A 13417-nucleotide genomic window follows, 5' to 3' on the forward strand; every position below is an offset into this window, starting at 1 on the left:
CCAAATGTAAACTAAGTATGGGTACCCTCACTCATTGCCTGTGGTCCTGCCACAGGCTCCGTGCGTATTGGAGTGCTGGGGCATGAGTAATAGAGAGAGTCTTTGGGACCGAAGTCAAGGTGAACCCAGTCTCTTTGATGCTGGGTCTGCTGTATTTACCTCACTTAGCGCTTTTTGACGTTCTTACTTTTTGTGCAAGGAAGAACATTCTGATGTGTTAGGTGTATGAGAAATCTTGGGTCTGTTGGGATGGCGCAAGTTAATTATGGAACACATTCCTTTAGACTTTTTACAAATATGGTGCACCAGAAAACAGACAACTTTTACAAGATGTGGCAGCCCTTTTTGAATTACTTGGAAGTAGATCTGTCTGCCGTGTTGATTAGGGCTTTTGTATAGCCATGATGGTTTGGTCTGAAAAACATAATGCAATGAAAGGAAGAATTTTGAACAAATGTGGGTTTAATAATTGATGCTCTCGAAGGTTGAGAGCTATGTTCTTATTGCGCTGAGCAGAGTTATTTATTTATTTATTGATTTGTAATGAGTGTAGTTTTGATTTATTTTGTAGAGTAGTATAGTAGTTGGTTTATTGTTTATTGTTGTTTTTGATGTTATAATGCTATATTTTCATGTTTTTGTAACTTCCTAATTTTGTGAAGAAAAATGTTTCAATAAAAATATTTTAAACAAACCAAATCATGCTGGCTTTCCTTGAATAACCCACATTTCCTCAGATCACTACTAATTTTGTCCTGGATTATTGTTTCTTGAAGCTTCCCCAACCGAAGTTAGAATGATTGGCTTACAGTTCCTGACTTACTGTTGCATCTTTTTTTGAACACCATGCTAATGAACTTTTATCTTTCATGGAAGTGGCAATATGTACAAGTCACATAATGAGAAAGCCATTTTGTTGACTGCTTATAAAATCAGTTAAAAGCTGTTTGCAAATAGACGTCCACTAAAAAGCACAGACTCACTGCACACCATCAATTGCCCAAGCTAATTAACACCATTAACTTTTAAATACAGAAAGCACAACTTGGTCCCAACTACAACTTTACCTGAGAACCAATCTCCTAGAAAGCTGATTTCAAGAAACCTCACAGCCTGCTGAGAATACTTTGATTTACAACGTCTTGTTTTAACCTTAAAACATTGAAACCACTTAAGAAGCCACAGGACTACCATGAATGTAATGGATAATTGAAATCTGTAACAGTGTAATACCTTCATCCATATCTTACCTTTGTGTGTGTAAAATGAATGTGTGAAATTTTCAGATTTGTGAGTGACAATAAACAGCCTTTTAATATTTTTAAATTCACAAAAGCTTGTTGCTGGGAAAACTTAATTGGATCCCACATTTTGAGTTTAAGAAAACACAAATACCTGTCAGAGGATACGTAAATAAACAAGTTAGAGATGATCTCCTGGAATTTCTAGATGGGTCTTCCAACTTTCTGTTGCAACTTTGTCAGAACCTGTGCACAATGACAAAAACTGCTTGTAATATTTCTATAAGATTTCTGCTGTGTTGATCACACAAAATAAAGGAACTCCTATTAAAAAATATTAAGCTTAGATGTCATTTTCACCAAGCCCATGTGGCTGGCAGGAAACAAGCAGAACTAGATTAACGGTCTATTTTATACTTTGTCTAAATCAAGTTTGAGTAACAAACTCTACAACTCAAAAAGTCTAACATTACAATAATAATACAAACTTGCCGTATTACTACTTCTGACAGAAAGTTTGTGATATTTTATATCCTTTATTTTTTAAGTCTATCTTTATAGTTACTGCTATTATTTAATCAAGGATTTGAATTGAAAGTTCCTGCCCTTCAAAATTAAAAATCACGCAATACCAGGTTATAGTCCAACAGGTTTAATTGGAAGTGCTTCCAATTAAACCTGTTGGATTATAACCTGGTGTTGTGTGATTTTTAACTTTGTACACCCCAGTCCAACACTGGCATCTCCAAATCATGCCTGCCCTTCAAGATTTATGAAACCCCTCATTATGCATTTTCCCAGATTCTTATGGAGCTTCTGATTCATATCATTATTACCAAATGACTTTCCTTCATTCAGCTCTTCGTGTATGTGTATGGACTATTCTGTTATTGGAGGAAGAACACGGCTGAATTCCATTCGGTCCTGTTTAATCCAATTATGCATTTGTCAGCCACTTGCTGGATAGAGGTCCATTGTTTGCAATTGTATTCCAGAAAGGACAGCTGTAGCAGCTCACAGTAATTTCTACTTATCCATATAATTCTGTAACACAGATTAAATTTCTTTTTGATATGCCTGATATGGTGTTCTTGATGTGTTGTTTTTGATCTGATTTCCTTTCTCTGATGTTCTTGACTTGCAATTTCTGCTTTAATGTTCTTGATCTGATATTCCTGATGTCAGGTTCCTAATTTGATATTCGTGTTCTTTCCCAAAAGCCTGCCAATATCTTTTTTGCATTGGACAATAAGATCAAAATTGGAGATTTTGGGCTTGTTACATCCTGGAAGAGAGAAGGACTTGAACAGTTTTCTCAGTCTCCAGAAGTTGGAACTCGTTTATACATGGAACCGGAATCGGTTTGACTACATAGAGAATCAAGTTGTTAAAAGGATATCTCTCTAACACTGCTAAAATTTGATCTCTAGTTGTTTGCAATGCTCAGATCCTTACTTCAGAGTTATTAAATTACTCCCTACTCAGAATTCCAGAGTGAAGTTTACATTTTGGACCTTATTTCTCTGTTCTATCTGGTGTTTTAGTGCATGCATGGCACAGAATGGAACAGATGAATGCACTATACTCCATTGATCATTTCCACTTCTGGAACTTTCCAGAAAAAGAATGCTCAGTATATTCACACAAATATAATGTCATGCAGCATATTTCCTGTCACTGAAGTGTACTATAGTGTAATACTAATATTGTTGTACTTATGATCCTTGCACCAATTTTCTACTTTTACCAAATGCAGCATGAATTGCTCTGCTCCCCAATGTGTGGAGTGTTCATTGTTTGCCTATAGTGTCATATTTCACGTAAATAGATTCATTCATCAGTGTCAGTCAGCATATTCAATGTTGTGGGTTTCTATTTTATTCATTGTGCAATGTGAGCAACTCTGGAATGAGCAGCATTTATCAGTTGGCAGTGTTGAGCTGCCTTCTTGAATGTGGAAGTGCCAGTGTTGGACTGGGGTGGACAAGGTCAGAAGTCACATGACACCAGGTTGTAGTCCAACAGGTTTATTTGAAATCACAAGCTTTCAGAGTGCTGCTCCTTTATCAACTCACCTGACAAAACAGCTGTGCTCCAAAAGCTTGGGATTTCAAATAAATCTGTTGGACTATTGCCTGGTGTCGTGTGACTTCTTGAACTGTTGCCGTTCAGAGGTATAGCCATTGTGTTGTTCGGTTGGGAGTTCCAGAATTCTAATCTAGCGACTGTGAAAGAATGCATTAGGTATTGTTTGAAGTTAGGATGATGTGTGACTTGAAGAGAAATTCACAGGTGGTAGTGTTTCCCATGCTTCTGTTCCCCATGTCCTTCTGAATGTAAGTAGTTGTGGGTTTGGAAGGTGTAGTCTGATTGACAAGTTGCTGCGGTGCATCTTGCAACTGGGATGCACTGCTACCCCTCGTGTCAATGATGAAGGAAGTGAATGTTAATGGTAAACAGGGTATCCATTCAGCAGCTGGCTTTGTCCTGGATAATGTCAAACTTCTTGAATGCTATTGGAACTACCATTGTCCAGACAATTAGGAAGTATTCCATCATATTGTATACATTATGGATGGATTTTAAGGAAGTTGGGCATTGAGTTAATTGCCAAAGGATTTTCATTCTCTGATCTGAACTTGCAGCTATATTATTTTTATTATTGGTCCAGTTCTGTTTCTGGTCAATGGTAACCACCTTAGATGTTGACTGAGAGGGATTGAACTGTGACAATATCATTGTATATCAAGGAGCTCTGGTTAGATTCTCTTTGTCAGAGATTGTCATTGCTTGGCAATCGTGATTTTTGTTACATTTAAGTCCAAATATGATTGGTGTCCAAGTCTTACTCAGACATGAATTGTTTCATTATCTGAGGAGCTGTGAAGGGTACTGAACTTTGTGCAATCATACTGTGGAGAAGGATGTTGAAGCAAGAGAACTTAACGAAATAAGTAGTAACATCTTGGAAAAATGTCCATATTACAGAGGAAATGGTGCTGGATGACTTAAAACACATAAAGGTGAATAAATCGCCAGGATCTGAACTCTGTGGGAAGCTAGGGAAGTGATTGCTGGAGCCCTTGCTAAGATACTTGTATCATGGATAGCCATAAGTGAGGTGCCGGAAGACTGGAGGTTGGCTAACATGGTGCCACTATTTGAGAAAGGTGGTAAGGAAAAGCCTGGGAGCTATAGTCCGGTGAGCCTGACATCAGTGATGGGCAAGTTGTTGGAGGGATTCCTGAGGGATTCGATTTATATGTATTTGGAAAGGCAAGGACCAATTAGGAATAGTCAATATGGCTTTATGCATGGCAAATTGTGTCTTGCTAACTTGAGTTTTTTAAAGAAGTAACAAAGAGGATTAATGAAGGCAGAGTGGTGGACATGATCTACATAGACTTCAGTAAAGCATTCAATAAGTTTCCATATGGTAGACTGGTTAGCAAGGTTAGATTACATGGAATACAAGGGCGAACTAGCCATTTGGATGCAGAGATGTCTTGAAGGTATGAGATAGAGGGTATTAGTTGAGGGATGCTTTTCAGACTGGAGACCTGTGATTTTCGGTCTGCACAAGGATTGGGACTGGGTCCACTACTTTTCATCATTTATGTACATGATTTGGATGTGAACATAGGAGGAATAGTTAATAAGTTTGCTGATGACACCAAAATTGGAGTTCAAAGAGTCATAGAGATGTACAGCACGGAAACAGACCTTTCAATCCAACTCGTCCATGCTGACCAGATATCCCAACCCAATCTAGGCCCACCTGCCAGCACCTGACCCATATCCCTCCAAACCCTTCCTATTCACATACCCATCCAGATGCCTTTTAAATGTTGCAATTGAACTAGCCTCCACCACTTCCTCTGGCAGCTCATTCCATACACGCACCACTCTGCATGAAAAAGTTGCCACTTAGGTTTCTTTAATATCTTTCCCCTCTCACCCTAAACCTATGTCCTCTAGTTCTGGACTCCCCCACCCTAGGGAAAAGACTTTGTCTATTTATCCTATCCATGCACTTCATGATTTTATAAACCCATATAAAGTCACCCCTCAGCCTCCAACACTCCAGGGAAAACAGCCCCAGCCTATTCAACCCCTCACTATAGCTCAAATCCTCCATCACTGCAACATTCTTGTAAATCTTTTCTGAATCCTTTCAAGTTTCACAACATCTTTCCAATAGGAAGGAGACCAGAATTGCATGCAATATTCCAACAGTGGCCGAACTAATGTCCTGTACGGCCACACAATATGAACTCCCAATTCCTCAAATCAATGCTCTGACCAATAAGAGAAAGCATACCAAACATCTTCACTATCCTATCTACCTGCGACTCCACTTTCAAGGAGCTATGAACCTGCACTCCAAGGTCTCTTTATTCAGCAACACTCCCTAGGACCTTACCATTAAGTGTTTAAGTTCTGCTAAGAATTGCTTTCCCAAAATGCAGGACCTCACATTTATCTAAATTAAACTCTATCTGCCACTTCTCAGCCCATTGGCACATCTGATCAAGATGCCACTGTAATCTGTGGTAACCTTCTTTGTTGTTTACTACACGTCCAATTTTGGTGTCATCTGCAAGCTTATACCTCTTATGCTCACATCCAAATCATTTATATAAATGACAAAAAGTAGAGGACCCAGCACTGATCCTTGTGGCACTCTATTGGTCACAAGCCTCCAGTCTGAAAAACAACCTCCACCAATGCCCTCTGTCTTCTACCTTTGAGCCAGTTCTGTATCCAAATGGCTAGTTTTCCCTATATTCTGTGAGATCTAACCTTGCTAATCAGTCTCCCATGGGGAACCTTGTTGAACACCTTACTGAAGTCCATATAGATAATAGCCACCGTTCTGTCCCCATCAATCCTCTTTGTTACTTTTTCAAAAAACTCAATCAAGTTTGTGAGACATGATTTCACATGCTCAAAGACATATTGACTATCTCTAATCAGTCCTTGCCTTTACAAATACATGTACATCTTGTCCCTCAGGATTTCCTCCAACAACTTGCCCACTGCCAACTTCAGGCTCATTGGTCGATAGTTCCCTGGCTTGTCCTTACCACCCTTCTTAACCAGTGGCACCACATTAGCCACCCTCCAGTCTTCCGGCAGCTCGCCTGTGACTATCAATGATACAAATATCTCAGCAAGGGGCCCAGCAATCACTTCCATAGCTTCCCACAGAGATTTAGGGTGCACCTGATCAGGTCCTGGGGATTACCCACTTTTATATGTTTCAAGATATCCAGCACCTCCTCCTCTGTAATATGGACATTTTTCAAGATGTCATCATCTATTTCCCTACATTCTATAGCTTCCATGTCCTTTTCCATGTAAACACTGATGCAAAATACTTGTTTGGTATATCCCCCATCTCCTGCAGCTCCACACAAAGGCTGCCTTGCTGATCTTTGAGGGGCTGTATTCTCTCCCTAGTTACCCTTTTGTTCTTAAAATATTTGTAAAAACCCTTTGGATTCTCCTTAACCCTATTTGCCAAAGTTATCACATGTCCCCTTTTTGCCCTCCTGATTTTCCACTTAAGTATACTCTTACTGCCTTTATACTCTTCTCAGGATTCATTTGATCTATCTTGTCTGTATGTGACATATGCTTCCTTCTTTTTCTTAACCAAACTCTTAATTTCTTTAGCCATCCAGCATTCCCTACACCTACCAACCTTTCCTTTCACCCTAACAGGAATATACTTTCTCTGGATTCTTGCTGTCTAATTTCTGAAGGTTTCCCATTTTCCAGCCGTCCCTTTACCTGCAAACATCTGCCCCTTATCAGCTTTGATATTTCCTGCCTAATACCATCAAAATTAGCTTTCCTACAAATTAGAACTTCAACTTTTAGATCTGGTCTATCCTTTTCCATCACTATTTTAAAATTAATAGAATTATGGTCGCTGGCCCCAAAGTGTTCCCCCACTGACACCTCAGTCACCTACCCTGCCTTATTTCCCAAGAGTAGATCAAATTTTGCACCCTCTCTGGTAGGTACATCCACATATTGAATCAGAAAATTTTCTCGTACACACTTTACAAATTCCTCTCCATCTAAACCCTTAACATTATGGCAGTCCCAGTCTATGTTGGAATCTTAAAATCCCCTATCATAAGCACCCTGTTATTCTGACAGATAACTGAGATCTCCTTACAAATTTGTTTCTCAATTTCCTTCTGACTATTGGGAGGTCTATAACATAATCCCAATAAGGTCGCCATCCCTTTCTTATTTCTCAGTTCCACCCAAATAACTTCCTTGTACGTATTTCCGGGAATATCCTCCCTCAGTACAACTGTAATGCTATCCCTTATCAAAAACGTCACTCCCCCCACCCCCTTTCTTGCCTCCCTTTCTGTCCTTCCCGTAGCATTTGTATCCTGGAACATTAAGCTGACAGTCCTGTTCATCCCTGGGCCATGTTTATGTAATTGTTATGATATCCCAGTCCCATGTTGCTGACCATGCCCTGAGTTCATCTGGCTTCCCTGTTAGGCCGCTTGCATTGACATAAATGCAATTTAATTTCTCAGTCCTACCTTGTTCTCTGCTTTGCCCCTGCCTGCCCTGGCTGTTTGACTCATTTCTTTTCTCAACTGTACCAGTCTCAGATTGATCTCTTTCCTCACTATCTCCCTGAGTATCACCCCACCTCGTTACTAGTTTAAATCCTCCCGAGCAGCTCTAGCAAATTTCTCTGCCAGTATATTAGTCCCCTTCCAATTCAGGTGCCACCCGTCCTTCTTGTATAGGTCACTTCTACCCCAGCAGAGATTCCAATGATCCAAAAATGTGAATCCTTTTCCCATACACCAGCTCCTCAGCCATACATTAATCTGCTCTAACCCCCTATTCCTACCTTCACTAGCTCGTAACACCAGGAGTAATCCAGATATTACTACTCCTTTTTAAATTTCTGCCTGACTCTCTATATTCCCCCTTCAGAATCTCATCCTTTTCCCTTCATATGTCATTGGTTCCAATGTGTACAATGATCTCTTGCTGATCCCTCTCCCCTTGAGAACATTCTGCATCCGCTCAGAGACATCCTTGATCCTGGCACCAGGGAGGCAACCCACCATCCTGATTATTCGCTGCTGGCCACAGAAACATCTGTTTGTGCCTCGGACTAGAGAGTCCCCTAACACAATCAATCGCTTGGAAGCCGACATACCCCTCATTGCTTTAGAGCCAGTCTCGATACCAGAAACTTGTCTGTTCATGCTACATTCCCCTCAGAATCTACCACCTCTACATTTTCCAGCATACTTGTTTGAAATGGGGATAGCTACAGAAGATTCCTGCATTACCTGCCTACTTCTCTTACCTTTTCTGGATTTAACCCATCTATGTGACTAATTCTGCAACTTTTGTCCCTTCCTATAACTGCCATCCATCACATCCTCTTGATCTTGTACATTCCTCATGGCATCTAACTGTTGTAGTGGACAGCGAAGAAGGTTACCTCAGAGTACAATGGGATTTTGATCAGATGGACTGGAGGGCCAAACAGTAGCAAATGCAGTTTAATTTAGATAAATGTGAGGTGTTGTACTTTGGAAAGACAAATCAGGGCAGGATTTATACACTTAATGGTAAGGTCTTGGGGACTGTTGCTGAAAAAGAGATCTTGGAGTGCAGGTTAAGTGGAATAGGGTAGTGAAGAAGTCATTTGGCTTGCCTTCATTGTTTGCCTTTATATGTCAGAGTATTGAGTATAGGAGTTGGGAGGCCATGTTGGAACTGTACCGGATTTTGGTTCGGCCACCTTTTGAACAATACATTCAATTCTGGTCTGCCTGTTTTATGAAGGATGATGTGAAACTTGAAAAGTTCAGAAAAGATTTACAAGGATGTTGCCAGGGTTGGAGGGTTTGAGCTATAGGGAGAGGCTGAATAGGCTGGGGTTATTTTCGAGCATTGGAGGTTGAGGGGTGACCTGATAGATGTTTACAAAATCATGAGGGGCATGGATCGGGTGAGTAGTCAAGGTCTTTTCCCCAGGGTAGCAGAGTCCAAAACTAGAGGATTTAAGATTTAAATTTTAAGATGAGAGGGGAAAGGGACCAATGGGGCAATGTTTTCATGCAGAGAGTGGTACATATATGGAGTGAGCTGCCAGAGGAAGTGATGGAGCCTGGACAATAACAATATTTAAAAGGCATGTGGATGGATATATAAATTGGAAGAGTTTAGAGGAATATGGGCCAATTTCTGGCAAATGGGACTAGATTAATTTAGGATATCTGGTCAGCATAGAAACATTGGACTGAAGGGTCTCCATGCTGCATAGCTCTATGACTCTATCTCCTCTTCTGACCTTTGAAGAAGTCATTTATAAAGCAACTGAAGATGCTGGGCCTTGGACTCTGCCTGAGGAACTTCGCAGTGATGTCCTGTGGCTGAGAGGATTAAAATCCAACAATCACAACAATCTTCCACTGATGCCAACTGGCAGAGAGTTTTCACCATGCTTGCTATTGATTTCAGCTTTGCTCGGACTCCTAATGCAACACTTGGTCAAATACTGCTTTGAGCTCAAAAATCATTATCATTACCTCACCTTTGGAAATCAGCATTTGTCCATGCTTGTACCAAGACAATAGTACATCCCAGAGCCCAGAGACTCTGATAAATTATTGATGATTGAGTGCCACTTAGAACTTTGAGGAGAAAAAACTGTCAATTTCACTTTTCATCATTTTTCTGATAATTGAGCACACACTGATGTGGCAGTAATAAGTTAAATTGAGTTGTCCTATTTGGTCGGACAAATCTGATAAATTTTCAGCATTGTGTTGATTTCGGTATCATAATTGACATGGAAAGCATGGTTATGTGAATGGAGCAGAAGCCTGGTGAATAATGTTAAGGTGGTAATTAGGACTCAAATTCTTTACTGTGATCAGTGCTATTAGCAAAGCACACTGGTGGGTTTCTTCTTCTTGTCAGAAAAAACCTGCAAAGTTGTTAAAACTGATTTGCACTTTGTTGATATTGAGCATTTCTTGTGTATTCAAATGATGCAGATTTAAGGAATTGAATGAATGTGAGATTGGAGAATTTTAACTAAATCTTCTTCTTATATCCAACTTCTCATTAATTGTGATGCAGTTGTAACGTGTGGTTTTTTTAAAAATTTGACTTTAGATGTCTGAAGTGTACAACCACAAAGTGGATATCTGTTCCTTGGGTCTTATATTATTTGAACTTATGTGTCCTATCTTGCAATCTGGATCAAATCACGAGAAACAGAAGGTAAGCTTTCATTAATAATATGAACTGCGTAAGAGAGAAAAAATATTTGGCAATCTCATTCAAATGCACATTCTTTATGTTGGATGGTTTGTGTTGGCACACTGTTGGTTGAAGATAACAACATTATCAAATTGAGTTTATATGCAGCTGTATAAACACCTGTACTGTGTCTAGCCGAAGCTGCAACAGCTACTGGGTTCAGATTGGGTCTAGGTACGGTGTCAAGTACATGTCAAAGACTAGTACAATTTAGATCGGAACTCAGTGCTAGTGAGTACTGGCATTCCTAAGTCCATTGTCAAGTGACAATTAATACAAATTGGTTATCAGCTCCGTATTGAGCATAGTTTGGTACAAATCCAGTCTGGATGAGGGTTGGTACAGATTGCATCTAGGCTCAGCATTAATTGTGGGTGTTTGAATGGGTGAGGACTGGTACAGATTTGGTCTGGGTGTAGTGCAAGATGAATGGAATGCTAATTGGGTCTGGATGCTCTGTCAGTTAAGAATGGATACAGATTGGTTTGGGAATGATTGAGGGTATCAATCTGGATATTAGTCAATTCAGGCCTTGAGCACCAAAGTCAAAAGAAGCTTCACTCAGAGTCATAGAATCCCTGTTCATCTTAATATGTTAGTGAGTAAATATACTACCAAGGGGTAAGCCAAGATGCCTGCCTTTCATTTATTCTAATCGATTTGAAGGTCATACAAAAAAATTGGTATTTTTAAAATTTTAAATACAAGTGAGTTCTAACATAATTCATTATTGGAGCAGTACTGTAATTAACAAATAAATAATATGACATTACCCTACTCCTGCACCAGGTGGAAATATTAATCTAGGCAGTCTTTGCTGCTGAGCAACTCCATTATTTGTTACTTCATAATGTGTTTCCTTTATACAGCATCTCATCTTAGAAAACAATTTTAAAACTTTGTAATATCATATATGTAAGACCTTCAGACTTTAGCCAGCTCCTCAGACTCAAGATAATTACTCAACATAATTGTTTAGTTATATATGTATCATTTTTACACACCTAAGAACATGAGATTATTCAGCTCTTCAGGCTTGCTTCACCATTCAACAAAATCCAATAAGATTGCTGATCTTCCAGCTCAACTGCAACGTCCTATCCTATTCCAAATCTGTAGATTCCTTTACTATCCAAAAACCTAACAATTACTTTCTTCTCAATGACTGAAAATCCATACATCACTAAGGTAGGAAATTCCAAAAATCCACAACTTTTGAGTAAAGTAATCTCTCAGTCTTAATTGGCCGTGTTATATATCATGGTTATAATCATAATGACTGAGTTACAGTGCTACACCAATCCCTTTTTTATGTTAAATTGTGGGGCCTAATTAGCAGTAGTAGAGAACACAAAACATCATTAGGACTAAATGAGAAGAACTTACCTGAACAACAAAACGTGGTTTACTACATGATAGCAATAGATGTAAATTAGATTGATCAGACTCCAAAGAGTATAGGAGCCAAAGATTACACGCTAGTCTCCATTGCGACTTAATGTTAGCCTGCACTTCTTCACTCAAAGATGGGACATTTTCTTATTAGATTTTAATTTAACACAACTTCGATGTTAATTCTTTCAGAACCATTATCTTGTATAACAAGCTACCTGGTTATGGTGAGGTTGTGATCCCTAGTGCTAGCCATCCAGATTATATCCTCCAGGCATTGACACTTAAAAGTTCTCTACATTATAATAAAACTATCTCTTAGTTTTTTAAATTCTACTAAACTTAATTCCATTTTTCCCAAACTCCTTTTATGAGGCAATTCCTTCATCTCAGGAATCATTCCAGCGAATGTTTATTGCACTCTCTTCAACATGAGTGTATATTTCATTGAATACGGAAACTCAAAACTGTACTCCAGATGTAATGTCACCAAAGCACAATCTGACTGCAATGATCCCTCCTTACTCTGAAGGTCAACATCCCACTTGCTTTCTCAATTGCTTGCTGTGTTGCATGTTTACTTTATGTGGTACAGAGAATGCTGGGGTAACTCAGCAGGTCTAGCTTCATCTGGAGAGAGAAATAGAGTTAACATTTTTGGTCTGATATGACTCTTCTTCAGAACTGAAAAATAGTTGGAAAAAGTTTGTTAATACTGTTGACAGAAGCAGAGACTGTACTGTAGGGAACAGATGTATAGAAGCCCAATGCAAGACACAAAAGGGATTGTTAATAGTGGTGAACCAGAAAAAAAAGAGATGTAAGTTATGTATAAATTAAACTTTGTGATTTGCACAAGGACACACAGGTCCTTTTTAATACAAACACTTCTGATTCTTTCACCATGCATAGAGTCATAGAGATGTACAACATAGAAACAGACCCTTCAGTCCAATTCATCAATGCCAACCAGATATCCTAACCTAATCTAGTCCTGTTTGCCAGCACTTGGCCCATATCCCTCTAAACCCTTTCTATTTATATACCCATTCAGGCGCTTTTAAAATGCTGTAATTGTACTAGCTTCCATCAGTCCCTCTGGCAGCTCATTCCATAGACATATCACCCTCTACGTGAAAATGTTGCCGCTTAGTTCCCTTTTATATCTTTCCCCTCTCATCTTAAACCTATGCCCTCTAGTCCTGGACTCCACCCTCCAGGGAAAAGACCTTGTCTATTTATCCTATCCATGCCCCTCATGATTTCATAAACCTCTAAAATGTCACCCCTCAGCAACCAGCGCTCCAGGGAAAACAGCCCTAGCCTATTCAGCCTCTCCCTATAGCTCAACATCTTTGTAACATTTTTCTGAACCCTTTCAAATTTCACAACATCCTTCCGAAAGGAAGGAGATCAGAATTGCATGCAATATTCCAAAAGTAGCTTAACCA

At 39.4% G+C, this 13417-nt stretch overlaps 1 pseudogene across 1 annotated transcript in view; it reads left to right on the forward strand.

Annotated features, from left to right (window-relative positions):
* The window catches only part of LOC148150468 (uncharacterized), a 42011-nt pseudogene that overhangs the window by 16411 nt on the left and 12183 nt on the right, over positions 1-13417 (forward strand). Inside the window, exon 6 of the transcript XR_015756877.1 lies at positions 10428-10535. The product of XR_015756877.1 is annotated as an uncharacterized LOC148150468 (transcript). The remainder of the gene's footprint in view (positions 1-10427; positions 10536-13417) is intronic.

Source organism: Chiloscyllium plagiosum, unplaced genomic scaffold (genome assembly GCF_037043375.1).
Source record: "Chiloscyllium plagiosum isolate Xiang-an unplaced genomic scaffold, Cpla_swu_hap1 HiC_scaffold_4, whole genome shotgun sequence".
Lineage (NCBI taxonomy): Eukaryota > Metazoa > Chordata > Chondrichthyes > Orectolobiformes > Hemiscylliidae > Chiloscyllium > Chiloscyllium plagiosum.